General features: G+C 52.0%; 1 long non-coding RNA gene across 1 annotated transcript; it reads left to right on the top strand.

Moving 5' to 3' along the window:
* The first annotated feature begins 2,088 nt into the window (after nt 1-2,088).
* Nucleotides 2,089-4,389, top strand: LOC146890859 (uncharacterized). The gene is made up of 4 exons (XR_014998474.2): nt 2,089-2,263; nt 3,056-3,302; nt 3,667-3,805; nt 3,903-4,389. It is a non-coding gene; the product is annotated as an uncharacterized LOC146890859 (long non-coding RNA).
* The last annotated feature ends 8,504 nt before the right edge of the window (nt 4,390-12,893 follow it).

Genomic DNA, 12,893 nt, shown 5'->3' with positions numbered 1-12,893 from the left:
GAGGATGCACGGGCTCTATAAAGGTGAAGCTGAAACACATCTGCCGGGAGACTCTGCCTGGGGACGACAGCCATCGCCTTTCTTGCTGCACACGGCAGAGCAGCCTTGCTGTGGTTCATCCCGGTGGAAGGCGTCCATTCGCGGCCTCCCAGTGGCAAGTATTTGGAGTCCTGCCACACAGATGGAAAAAGCTGAGAGGTTAATTAAACTGTTTGTTATCACACGCGGAGTTGGCTTTGTGGCTGGGAGCTGTAGGGAGCCCTCACTCCCAATGACCCTGGCTGAGTCTGGGAAGGCTGAAGGATTCAGCCTCAGGGGCAGCTCCCATGCAAGCTGGAGAACCCCCCAGGGCGAGTCTGTGGAGAGGCTTTCTTTCTGTTTCTGTAATTTGTCATTCCTTTGTTCCTCTGATATACCAGGAATTCAAAGATGACTTTGTCAAGAGAGTTGAGGAGCAAATTATTTATATTATTAAACTATTTTCTTCCTTTTTCCCTCCTTCCTTCTCTCTCTTCTTCTGCTCCTTCCTTCTTTTGAGACAGGGTCTTCCATAGCACAGACTTGCCATGAACTCACTGAGTAGCCAAAGATGACCTTGAACTGCTGATCCTCCTGCCTCCCTCCTAAGTGCTGGGGTTACAGGCATAGACCACCATATCTGGTTTATGGGTTGCTAGGAACTGAACTCAGAACTTCACCCGTCTAGACAAGCGCTCGACCAACTGAGCCGCAGCCTCAGCCCCCATTTCAATTGCTATTTGGAGAGAAAACAAAAACAAAAACAAACCTGCTTACAATTCAATTACCAAAGGACACTTGAGGGCAGTTTCTGAACAACGCCACATTTTAAATCCTGGGAGGCATGGACAGTGCCCTATCACCCCATCCCAGGTCTCCTGTCCATTCTTTTTGACTTACAATCTGTTCCCTGGGAGTACCACTAGCTACAGGTGAATACCCCAGACCTATACCGTGGGATGGATGGATTGTTTCTCCTTTACTAGGCAGCGGTGTGTGTGTGTGCGTGTGTGTGTGTGTGTGTGTGTGTGTGTGAGAGAGAGAGAGAGAGAGAGACTGTTAGTCTGCATTACTCTGGAAGCAGAGCCTGGGGAGAGAGTCTTGTGAGGGTGACTTATTGCAAGAACTGACTGCAGGTTGTTGTGGGGTGAGTTATGCCCCCCTCAAATCCATGTTTCCTTACTAATCCCCAATGCCTGAGAGGATTACTATTTGGATATACGGCCTTTTTGTTTGGTTGGTTTTGGTTTTGCTTGGTTTTTTGTTGTTTGGGTTTTCTGGCTTTTTTGTTTGTTTGCTTGTTTGTTTTGTTTTGCTTTGCTTTGTAAGATAGGGTTTCTCTGGTGTAGTCCTGGCTGTTCTGGAACTCACTCTGTAGACCAGACTGGCCTAGAACTCAACGCACAAGATCCACCTGCCTCTGCTTCTCAGCGTGCTAAGATTAAAGGCATATGTAACCACACCTGGACACAGGGCTTTTGTGGGGGAACTCAGGTAGCTTGGAGTAACTGGGGAGGGATGGGAGTGTCTGATCAAATCTGCCTAGGGTTCTCATAGAAAGAGAAGAGCAGGCTGAAGAGCTGCCAGGAATGTGTGCACGGGAGAGTTTGTGTTGCATCTTGGAGGGACAAAGTAGGAAACATCTAGGAAACACATCTCGGTACTTCTCTTACATCTGGGAGGTGACACAGACCAGTGAGGAAGGCCTGGAGTGTCCGAAAATCTGCCCAGCTGTTGGCAGCAAACAAGGAAGCTGAGGCTTGGACGGCAGGAATTCACAAGGTGGGCAGAGTTCCAGCCTTGAAGTGGGGGCAACTTACTGGCTCCTAACTTAGAGACACAGGGATCCACTACTGCTGCCCTGGTTGTGTGCCTTCATGTCCTGACTCTCAGGACTTCTCAAAAGAGAGCAACATGCCCGGCTGTGCCCTGTGCCCCAGGCCTTCCCTGTCACACAGTCAACTCTTGCCAATCCATTCCCAGCAGAGGCCATGCCAAGTCCCTGAACAAGGTCATTTCCTTGTGGTTTTATCCTAATAAATGAACTGGCCTGTTTGACCACAGCATTCCTTAGGTGCTTAGAGTTAGAGAAGAAAAAAAAAATCTTTTCCCATACTGACGAGGCTCAGCTTCTTTGCCCATGCACTGCTGAGTACAAGGACGAGACCCACATGCAACAGGTACATGCTTATCTTTGGCTTCTCCTGAAACACAAGTCAAGAATCACGGGACTCTCAGGGAAGACGTAAGTATAAGGCATCTGGAAGCTGAAGTCAGCCTCATCTTGGCGGCTACAGGGTCTCCTTTAGAGGATCCATCTCTGAGTGGCATCCAGGGTCAGTTTTGCCAGCTTTGCCACTTCCGTGTGCCTCAGCTTTCTCCTCTGCACAGTGGAGGGCACACACAGCTGTCTAGACGCAGACGTAACCAAGCCCAGGCAGAGAACCTTCAGGGACCTTCTCCTTTGTCTCAACATCCTACATATGACTCTCACTTCCTCCCCAGGCCCCCAGACCCAACAATGCACCAAGTCCCTTAGGACCTTAGTCACCAGGAACATGGGATGTCACACCCAGCTCTGTAGGAGGTCCAGGTGGCTCTGAGTGACTGCAGCATCTCTATCTTGTCCTGACTGGGGATCTTGAGGAAGTGATTTGGGTACCACTTTGTCCACATCTCTGCTGTACTTATAAACAAAACCAGCCAAGTTCCAAGTATTAAAAAAAAAAAAAAAAGCTGTCTTCTTAGACTTGGGATGGCACCATGCCTATTCAGCCCACCCCATTTCACAAAAGTGGGGACAGAATCCAGCGTGGATAGACAACTTGACTACCTCAAGGAGAGCTGAAACCAGGTCCTGTCATCTGCCCCATCTGGATCTCTTTCCAAGAGAGATTCAGTTTCCCCTTCCCTGGGAACTTTCACCCCAATACCTGACCCCATCTCAAATGCCCCGGTCATTCTTGTCCTTTAGATGATAGTCAACAGAGTGGGGAGAGATGGGGATCCTAGAGACATGTGTGCATATGACCCACAGGATCAGCTTGTACCTCTGAGTCCAGCAGATGGAAAGAAACGGTGTCGTTTTCCTACAAGTCTGAACAAATGATGGAACCCAGTAGCAGCGACGTGACCAACAATGTTCACACCTGCCGGTGGGGATGCCCTGCCACGATGGTGCTGAGAAGATGAAGTGGCTCCCTTACAGAGGCCTTCAGCCAAAAGCACTGCACATAGATGGCAAGATTCATCCAGATCAGCTCAGCAGCACAACCCTTCTCAAGGTGCCAAGTCCTTGGTTTTATAGGGTTTTGATGCAGTGTTGGTGGATGGAGCCTCTCCCTTAATGTAAGAGAGCAGGGCTCACCTGCGTGAACTCCAGAGAGCTGGCTCAGCGGATGTACAGAGCAGACAAGGTCTTAGTGAGGAGCTGGGGTTGTTCCCTTTGTGAGCAGGGAGGAGGGTCAGCCATAATAGGATCCAAAGTCATGGTTTGACAATTGCGTGAGATTTTTAAAAACCCATTCCCACTTACCAGCTCTGTCCTAGGCAGGAAGAGGATAGGAAGCTGGTGGCTGCCTCGTTATGAAACCCTTGCTGGTTCCAACCCCTCAGAACCCACCCAGAACCCGTTTTGCCTCCTTGCAGAAGAAGAATCCCAGCAAACAAAGGACACAAAGGACTTCAGGGCAGCAGATCCTCTTGAACACTGACAACTCCCACACAAGCAAGTGCCCTCCCCTGCTTAATTCAGGCGCAATTTAGCATCATGAATCACTGCTCCCAGGTCTCCATTTGTTTTTCCTGGGGTGGGGAGGGTGGCTCTCACCTTGCGTGTCCCCTCACAAACCTTTTCTTCCCTCTCATGCCATCTCTTATGACAGTCCCTCTTCAGCCGTCACTGGTGGCGTCATCCTTGCTCCCCTCACGTCAGCTGCTCAATGACCCTCTGCCCAGCTGCATGCCCTGTTGGGGTGGTGGCACCCCACCTTCCTCCTGCCAGAAGCCAGAATTGCTCTTCTGAGAAGCAGAGCACCGGCCTTCCCATCTGCTGTTTCCTCCGCCAGCCACTTTCCAGAAGCCCAGGGGCGACACAGCCAGCGGGTGGGCACCCTCCATCTGCACTATGCTGCCATCCGCCTGGCTGTGCATCAGCCGCGGTGCTGTCGCCTGGGCTTCAGAGCTCTAAAGGGCACTTTGTCCCAAGCCCTGGTGTGTGCCTGAGATGAAGCCTCATTTAAAAAAAGAAGAGGAAGAAGCAGGATCACACAGGGAACACGATTGCACTAAGGAGGGGGCTAGCAATGTTGTTTGGCAAATTACAAGGTTTTTTTTTAATTGCAATTAAAAAAAAAGAGTCCACAGAGTAAATGATTCTCTTTTAATTCATTTGGGTAAGAATATGGGCATTTTGTGACCTGTTTTCTGAAGGGAGAGGCCACCTCTGTAGACTTTTTTGTGATACACTGGAACAAAGGTAATTGTAAAAATTCTTGTTCAAGCTGGGGCCCTGGACAACACATGAGGATGCTAGGAACAGTGGTTCCTGGCCGCAGGACCTGCCCCAGCCTGCTAGGTCAAAAATCCACCCAGGCATAGCTAGCGACCACAGCTAGCGCTGGCCTGTCCCCATCATTTCACAGACTCTTCCCCTCTGGGCTGTGGGTTCACGGATGCGGCTCTCAGGCTCACTTCGCTCTGTTCGTGGACCCGAGTCTCAGGTCTGTGCCGCTTTAAAGATGTCAGCTTGTTCAAGATGTCAGCTCAGCCACCGCGAGGGCCGAGGGACTGACTTGCCACAAGAACCTTCCCTAGCTCAGCCCCCTGGATTTCCTCCGCTGAATTTCTCCACCAAGTATGACCAAATGTGTGTCCCCAGCATCAAGCTATGGGGGCAGGGGTGCTCTCCACACTACTGACTATCCAGTAACTCCCGTGTTTTCTGTGACTCCAGAGCAGGACCGAACTGGGTGCCGGGTACCAAGGCATATCAGGCAGCTGCCAACCCTACCCCTCTCCAAGCTCCCACACAGCGAGGTGAGAGACAGAGCCATGTGGAATCAGCACCCATTGACTGACAGGACATCTCCCATGACTCTGGCAAAGAAGAACCCAGGACAGCAAGCAGTCTTGGTCCAATGGACATCACATGGGCAGGCAGAGCTTCAATCTGCGCTTAGCAAACATGAGTCCATCTAAGTCCATGGATCCCATCAGTGTCCCGTGCAAAGTCCTCAGAACAGCGGCTTGGAGAGGCCACTTGGGTTCCAGCCACAGTCCAGCCACCAAGCCATAGGAGGGGACAACAGTCCCAGCTCCTATTCTGCATGAGAGCTTACAGACACACATGCCCGGGGACAGAAGACAGACTCACTCCAGGGGAGGGTGGGTCTGCAAGCTCTTTGCTTTTTCCCATCCCTCCCCCATGTAGATTTCTGCCTCGGGTTCAACGGGGTTGGTTGTCCCTTTGGGGAAAGAAGGTACCTTGTGGCCTTGGCTCCTGCTTCTGTCTTTGGGAGAAGACTAACTACCTGGTCCTGCTGGTGGCCAATGGGCACAGGGAGTCCCTGTTGACAATGTGGGGCACAGCAAACGGCACAGCCGTCTTGTGTAAAAGTGTGATTTCCTCCAGTAGGCATTTTCATCCCAGCCCCAGGAAGAACAATGACAGTTGACAAAGTGAGTGAGGACTTAAGCTTGTGACACAAAACATGAAGCCTTGGAGTTTCCAATAAGAAACCTGATAAAAAATAAACAAAACACACGAAGAACAAGTCATGACTGTGTCCAGCTCCACACCATAGCTGCCTGCAGCTCCTGCCCCGGTGGCTCCAGGCCCTGCAAGCGGCACATGAATGAAGGTCCTGAGAACTGGTCTTGACAAGTGGGGACAAGAGGTACCAATAAGGCAGCAGAATCTACTCATGACACCCAAACAGGATGAGAAGGGGAGGTAGGGAGCTCCCATCTGGACAAGCTTGTCCAAGCCCACGTGTAACTGAGGTTCAGGAGCTTCACAGAGCACAGGGGTCATGCTAACTTGCCAAGTGACTTCCTACTCAGTGTGACCTGTGGGAAGTGGGTGAGGGGATGCAAAGTTCCAGGGTCTCCTTTCCTTCCTTCCCTTTCTTTTTTTCACTCTTATATAATGTATAATGGAATAGGCAAGTAGTGGGTCTGAGAGCACATATGCGTGCACACACGCACGTGTGAACACGCGTGCACGCAGACACACACGTGCGCACACACATGCACATGTGTATAGACACACATATGCACACACATGCACACATGCGTGCACATACATGTGCACACACGCATGAACACATACACACATGCGCAGACACACACATGTGAGCACTTGCACACATACACAAACACAAGCACACACACACACACACACTAATATATTGAGTACTGCAAGAGAGCAGCAGGCTAGGCAGTAACTAGATTACCGTCTGCAGCTGCACACACATTCTTACGGCACGCTCTCAGGAGCACGGCTGGTCAGACCCACTTCTATCAAGTTGATGAGGAAAACGGTTTCTGGCAGGCTTGCCGTTGTCAAACCATGGAGAACATTCTGTGACAGAACGCCTCACCCTGGGATGGCAGTGACTCACCTCTGCTTGTCATTCGATGCGAGAAGATGTCCTCAACGAGGCCAGGCAGCCCCGGCGTCAGCCATGTAAGCATGGTGGTGACAAAATGGCATAATGTCTCTCTCCCTAGCTGTCAGCTCAGAACTGGATCATCTGATAGCAGAATGAAGGGACAGGTTTGAAATGTCATTTATAATGTCTAATTAAATGTAATTAAATTCTAATAAATTATAAATGTTATTTGTGGGCTGGATCGTATATCTTTTCTGTTTTGTTGTGGGGGGGTTGTTTTTTTTTTTGTTTTTTTGAGACAGTTTCTCTGTGTAGCTGTGGAGTCTGTCCTAGAACTAGCTCTTGTAGATCAGGCTGGCTTTGAACTCACAGAGATCCACCTGCCTCTGCCTCCCGAGTGCTGGGATTAACGGCATGCGCCAACACTGCCCACTGGATCATATATCTTTATTGAAAGCTATCAGTATGTATCAGGTCAGGGGCGGCAGGAAACTCACATTCAGTGACCACTGGGTCTGGGCCCAGTAGTCTCCTAGGATGTTCAAAACCTTGTCCAGAATGGCGTGGGTCTCCATCTCACCTACACATCCACCGTCTCTACACAGCATCACGAACACATCGGGGAAGAAAGAGGTTGTTATTCTCCATACTTGGGGAATAAACGTGGAGGACAAGGTCTACACATACTTCATGCAGATGTCATTTCCCCCCCCAAATATTTTCCATCTACAGCTGTTTGACTCCATGATGGGAACCCCTGGACATGAAGGGCTGCCTGAACAGGCTTCACACCAGTTCCCGTTCCCTCGGTTACAGAGTTGATTCTCAGCTCGAGGTCAGAGGCACCACTGCCCTAGCACCTCTGTGGGCCACTCAGGGCATTGAAGGGATGATGTGAGAGACCAAGAGCCCACCTTTGGTCACATACATGGGGACACGGAGCCCAGGGAAGAGACAGCTTATCCAAAAGTCCCTTGCTTGACCCTCGATCTTTCCTCCTGCTCATGGGCCTGGCTCAGCTGCATTAGGGGTAATTTTCTCCTACAGGGCTTCTTTGGGAATCTGGAAGCCTCTCTGTCCCACTTGGAGGCTGCGTTAGGACAGCAAGAAGGAAATGGGCTTTTTCTTGCAGGAAGCTAAGCCTTAATTAGCATTTCCTCCCTTGCCAAGTTGGGGACCCAAGGGCCAGGTACTACTGAGGAAATGACAGCTGGGCTGAGCTCACGGCTGGAACGATGCACCTAGGGTGAGCATGTGGACCGGAGAGGGAGAGCGAGGCGGTCTCTCCTTTAGGGACCAAACTGCTTGTCTGTGCCGCCTCCACCAATGCTACCACTCCAGGCAAGGAAAGCTAAAAGGGTTGTCTGTTCATCTCAGCCCAGAAGCCCAGAGCGTGGTCCCATAACAGCCTTCAATTAAGGCAGAAGGCTGGCAGTACATTTGCATTTTCATTAAGATTAATGAATCATGCATGACTCACTGTGGCGGAGGAGTAGAGAGAGAGCTACCGTATAGAGGAGCCCCTCCATGGTGACCCAGCATGAGCAAGGGACCCCCACACTGCAGCATCTCCCAAAGGGCTTGGGGCAGCCTGCCCTCAAGGACACCGTGTCCCTTCCTCAGTCATGTGACTCAGGGGTTCTGTTTCTCCACACAAGGAAGTACGGGGTGCAGCTCCACAACCACTTATCCCTTGGATGTCAATAAACGTGACATTAAACAAACCAAGTTCTCTGTTAGGTTCGAGAAATGCCAGGCTAGACAAAAGCAAGCAGGGTCGGGCAGAATTTTAACAGCAGAACTTCTCGGAGACGTGAACATGCTGGCACGAGCTGGGAACCCCAGGTTAAAGTGCACACTGAAGCGTCCTATCCAGACTTCGTCTTTGGATCGGTGTAGGATTTCCTATTCTAGGCAACCTGCAGTCTAGAAGAATGCTCTGGCATGGACTTGAGCAGGTGACGGCTTAGCTATCCCCAGGAAGAGGATGTATGGAACACAAAACTCCCGCCTGAGACGAGGAAGGGGTTCCTTCCAGAGTGTGCATTCTGGGGCTCTCCTCCCACCTGTGATGGTTGCCCAGGGCCTCTCTATCCACTACTGTGGGGTGCTCCTGTCGTTAGTAGGCTTTGAGAAGAAGCAGAGATGAAACTGGATGTTTGCTCGTTTCTGTAGGAACCAACATCCTCCCTCTGCTCTGATGTGGGGTGTGGGAGCCCTGGTGAGGCTCTGGAGGGAGCTGGCAGGTGAAGGTCACAGAGAAATGAGCTGTGCAAGGGACACACGATGCCTCAATGACCCTCCTATATGGTGAAGGTGCCACTATCCTTGGGGGCCCTGCCTACCTTAGGCGTCTGACCTGTGGTCCGAGGACAGTGTGGGTTGTCCAATACTTAGGGAGCCTTAGGCTTTCCTTTGTCCTGGGCCTGGAACCTGTATCTCCAAGAGTTAGGCAAGAAGCAAAGGGACTGGAGGCTGGCCCTGTTTGGGTTGGGAGCTGTGCCTGGGGAAAAGCAGCTGCCTGAAGGTCAGACCAGAAAAGTACAAAGGTCCTTGATTTGAGTACCTACCCACCCACCCACCCAAATGTTCCTTCCCAGTGACCTCGGGGACACTGTGACCTCTGTCGTCACTGCAGCAAAGCCTGTGTGGAGAGCGATAGGCAGGGCTTACAGAGCAGCTCAAGGCTTCTGTGGCTGTCCTTGTCCCCGCAGGCCCCAGGGTACACCTCCCCAGAGAACATGGTACCCAGTGCATTGTGGGGTCCTGATCTGGTGACAACTGAGCTTCTCCAGCAAACACTTTGTTTTAGGGTCACTCTCGGAGGGGGGCATCTGGGAGCTGCTCATCTTAGGGGGCACTCTCCCACTGGCAGGCCTTATTGACGCAGTCACAATACCCAGCCAGTACAAGCATGGCGCACCCAGAGGCCCCCTAGATCCCTCCTCTATTGAAGTGTGCTTGGGTGAGTCTGCAGGTTTGCAATGGAGACTGACTGCCTTCTCTTTGCCTTTAGCACCAGCCTAGAGCTTGGCACACAGCGGCATGACTGTTGTGTCATAGCTGGCACAGCATCCTAGCTGAATGTCTTGTTTCTCCCAGGGAGAGGTCACTCTGGTAGGGGAGGGGGACCATTTAGAGCCCAAAGTCACTCACTACAAGCCCGGGGCCCACATAGACAACCTCACAGGCTCTATCCTTGGCCTGCTTAAGACTAGACTGCCTCTGAGCCTTATCTACTAAGAATGCACCCTTGACACCCTCTGAGGTATAGCTGGTATGTGGGGCTCTAGGGCACTGTCCCTTTGTCCCTGCTTTATCCCTGTAGCCATCTGCTCCACCTGTCCTGGGAGTCTCTTGTAAGGACTGGATGCAGTCGAGACGGGCTCCCTGGACACCCATGCTGCGGGCAACCCTGCTGTTTCAGGCTGGAGATCCAGGATCCAGGGAAGCCAAGTTCAGGGCCCAATGACATCTGTTCCCCTCTGAGAGTCTGGAAGATCGCCAGCTCTCGATTTTGCAGCATCCTCATCGGCAGACGCTGAAGTTGAACAATCGGCCCCTCCTCACAGCAAGGTCTAACCATTCTGTCTCTCCTAAGTTCCAGGAAGTCAAATCCTCACACCACAGTCTCAGAATACACAATGCAGTGGGTTCCCCTACTGCCTGGAAGAGGCAGAAATTCGGGGAGACGGTATATGAGGGGGACCTATCCTGCAGGCCCTGAATTGGAAGTATGCACATCCTGTAGACCCAAAGAACTCAAACCGATTTTAACAAGAAAAAGCCAAGTGTTCGCTCACACAAGTGGAAGTCCAGAGACACTTGTTTCAGGCCCTCCTGGATCCAGGAGGGCACAGTTCTCTTGGTAAGAGGCTCTGCTTTTCTCCAAGAGGAGGCAACTTCCACTTTGCACGGTGGCCAGTCAGTTCAACCTAGCAGCCTTAATGTTTGTAAGTACAAAGGAAAAGAATGGCGTCTCTTCTGAGGGGTGCCTTCACTTGGGAGGAGTGTGAAACTCTTGTTAACCGCCCCCCATACTCTGGGATGGCCATAGGTTAGAGGGCTCTGATTGGCTGCTTGTCAGGTGTTCTCCTTGAGGGGTTTTGGGAGTGAGGTTCTCCACAGGGGAGAGAAATGAAGTGGGTAAGGGAGGGAACGATGCAGGGCTGAGAGCCTTCAGAAGACTTGACAACCAGGCTGAGTGGCAGCTACTGGTCCACCTGCCCTCCACTCCCTGCAGCCAGCATTGCCATGGCAACAGCAGCAGCATCCAAGGCTTCCAGAGTGTTTCTGCTTCCAGAGGCGGCCTTTACCCTCCCCCTGTTCCCTCTCACCAGGCTTCTGCCTCCAGTCTCTTGGGCTTGGAGATGCAATCCCTCCCCATCCCCTAAGAGCCTGAGTCCACCAGTCCTGCCGGGTCTCAGTTGGAGAACCATGGAGTGTTAACAGTAAATTTGTAACTGTCTTGGGGTGGGAAAGTTACTGAGGTTAGACCTCCCTGGGCTGTCTGCTGTCTGAGGAGGGATAGGGGTGAGCGTACATTTCTCCTCAGCCCCACAGCAGCTAGCCTGGCTAGCTCTGTCCTCCATAGATCTCCCCGCACCCACAGAGTAGAGTGTAGACCCAGTTTCAAGCCTAGGTCTCTGGAGCTTTCCCTCCTCAGTTCCTCGTGCTCTAAACCGTCATGTGCAGGGCCAGCTCTGAACTTGAGTGCCGGGTCAGGGTTAGACTTGCCGCTGTGTAATTGGAAGAACAATCCAGAACCACCTTCTTGCTGCTGAGGCCCAGAACCAAGCGGGGCACTTGTCCACCAGCTCACGCTCTGAAGTCAGGCAGCTGGAGTCACCTCCCCTCCTCCAGGCACCCACGGTTCCTCTTCCTTGTCGACCGAGGACTCAGCGAACATACCAGTCAAGGGCTTGGCACTGTGCCTGTCACAAAGTCATGTAAAGACACCCTGAGAAGACAAGGCCACAAGGGGTACCCAGAGCTCTTCCTCACCAGCTTTTTAGACTGCGCAGTGACATGGGATGGTCCCTAGCAGGCAACAGCCCCTTTCTGTAGCTGGGAAGAGCCCAAAGCTGGTACTCTGCAGTGGGAGCCCGAACAGCCCAAGAAAGTAGTGGTCTGGAGGCTTCACTGCATTTTCTGAGCTAGGTTCTACCATGTCATACTAACAGAACCTATTCTTTCTCTTTTCTCTCTTCCTTGATATCAGCAGTGGCCAGGCTCTTACCCCAGCCACTGACCTGGCGTGGCGGACCTGTCTGTCTGGAGGCACCAGGTCCTAGGGTCCTCCTCCACTGCCATCTCAGTACTTTATAGGAACAGAGAATTGCTGACAATGCTGGGGTCAGTCTGCCAGCTTCTTGGGTCAGGAAGATCCAGGATAATCTGTACACAGAGCCGCTCGAAGGGACGGGGCCTTCATCCAGGGCACCAGCGACTGTTGGCTGGGGAGAACTGGAACTTCACAGGGCACACGGTGGAGCTTGGAGGAGGGTTTTCACTGCTGAACGGAGTGGTGCACAGGCCTTTAAAATGAGCACAGGAGGGATGATGGGTGTTTGATAATGTGGGGCTCAGGGAGGATGAGGGGTCTGGATGGGAAGTTTTGGCTTCATGACATCAGCAGGTGCTGGAAGCCAAGGCTCTCTGCCCAAGAAGTCTCTAAAGTGAGCTATCACTCATCAGAATGCCAGTGTGCACACAGCCCCGCTGCATGAGGCCGGGCTGGAACCCAGCCACCAAAGATGAAACATGGGTTTAGGATAGTGCAGGCACCCCCCACCACCACCACCAATAGCTGGAAAAGGACAGAACTGGAGGAGGGGGGCAAGAATTGGTGGTCCCCAGGGTTACAGAGTGAGGCAGGACCCTCCAAGCAGGCGGTACGGTGGCAGATAATGATACCGAGTTGCTAGGAAGCTGTGTGGGGAGTTGTCAGCCTCCAAGAGCCAGCTACCTCCCTGCTGGGGAAGAGCAAATGGCCCAGCACCTCAGGGACACATGCTCAGGGCTCCGTCCTCTGATTCAGCTGTGCAGGTGGTAATTGTATAGTAACACACATGTATAAGCATGTCCTTTAATGTGGCTGCCAATCACCATAGTAAACTCCTTCATGCAGCCCTATCTCAGGGTTTCTATTGTGGTGATAAAATACCATGATAAAACCAACTCAGGGAGGAGAGGGTTCCTCTCGGCCTACAACTCTCAGGTCATACGCCCACACTTAGGAACCACAGGAGCTCAAGGCAA

This window comes from Myodes glareolus, chromosome 18 (assembly GCF_982192425.1).
Source record: "Myodes glareolus chromosome 18, mMyoGla1.1, whole genome shotgun sequence".
NCBI lineage: Eukaryota > Metazoa > Chordata > Mammalia > Rodentia > Cricetidae > Myodes > Myodes glareolus.
This window is presented reverse-complemented; position numbering and strand designations above follow the sequence as displayed.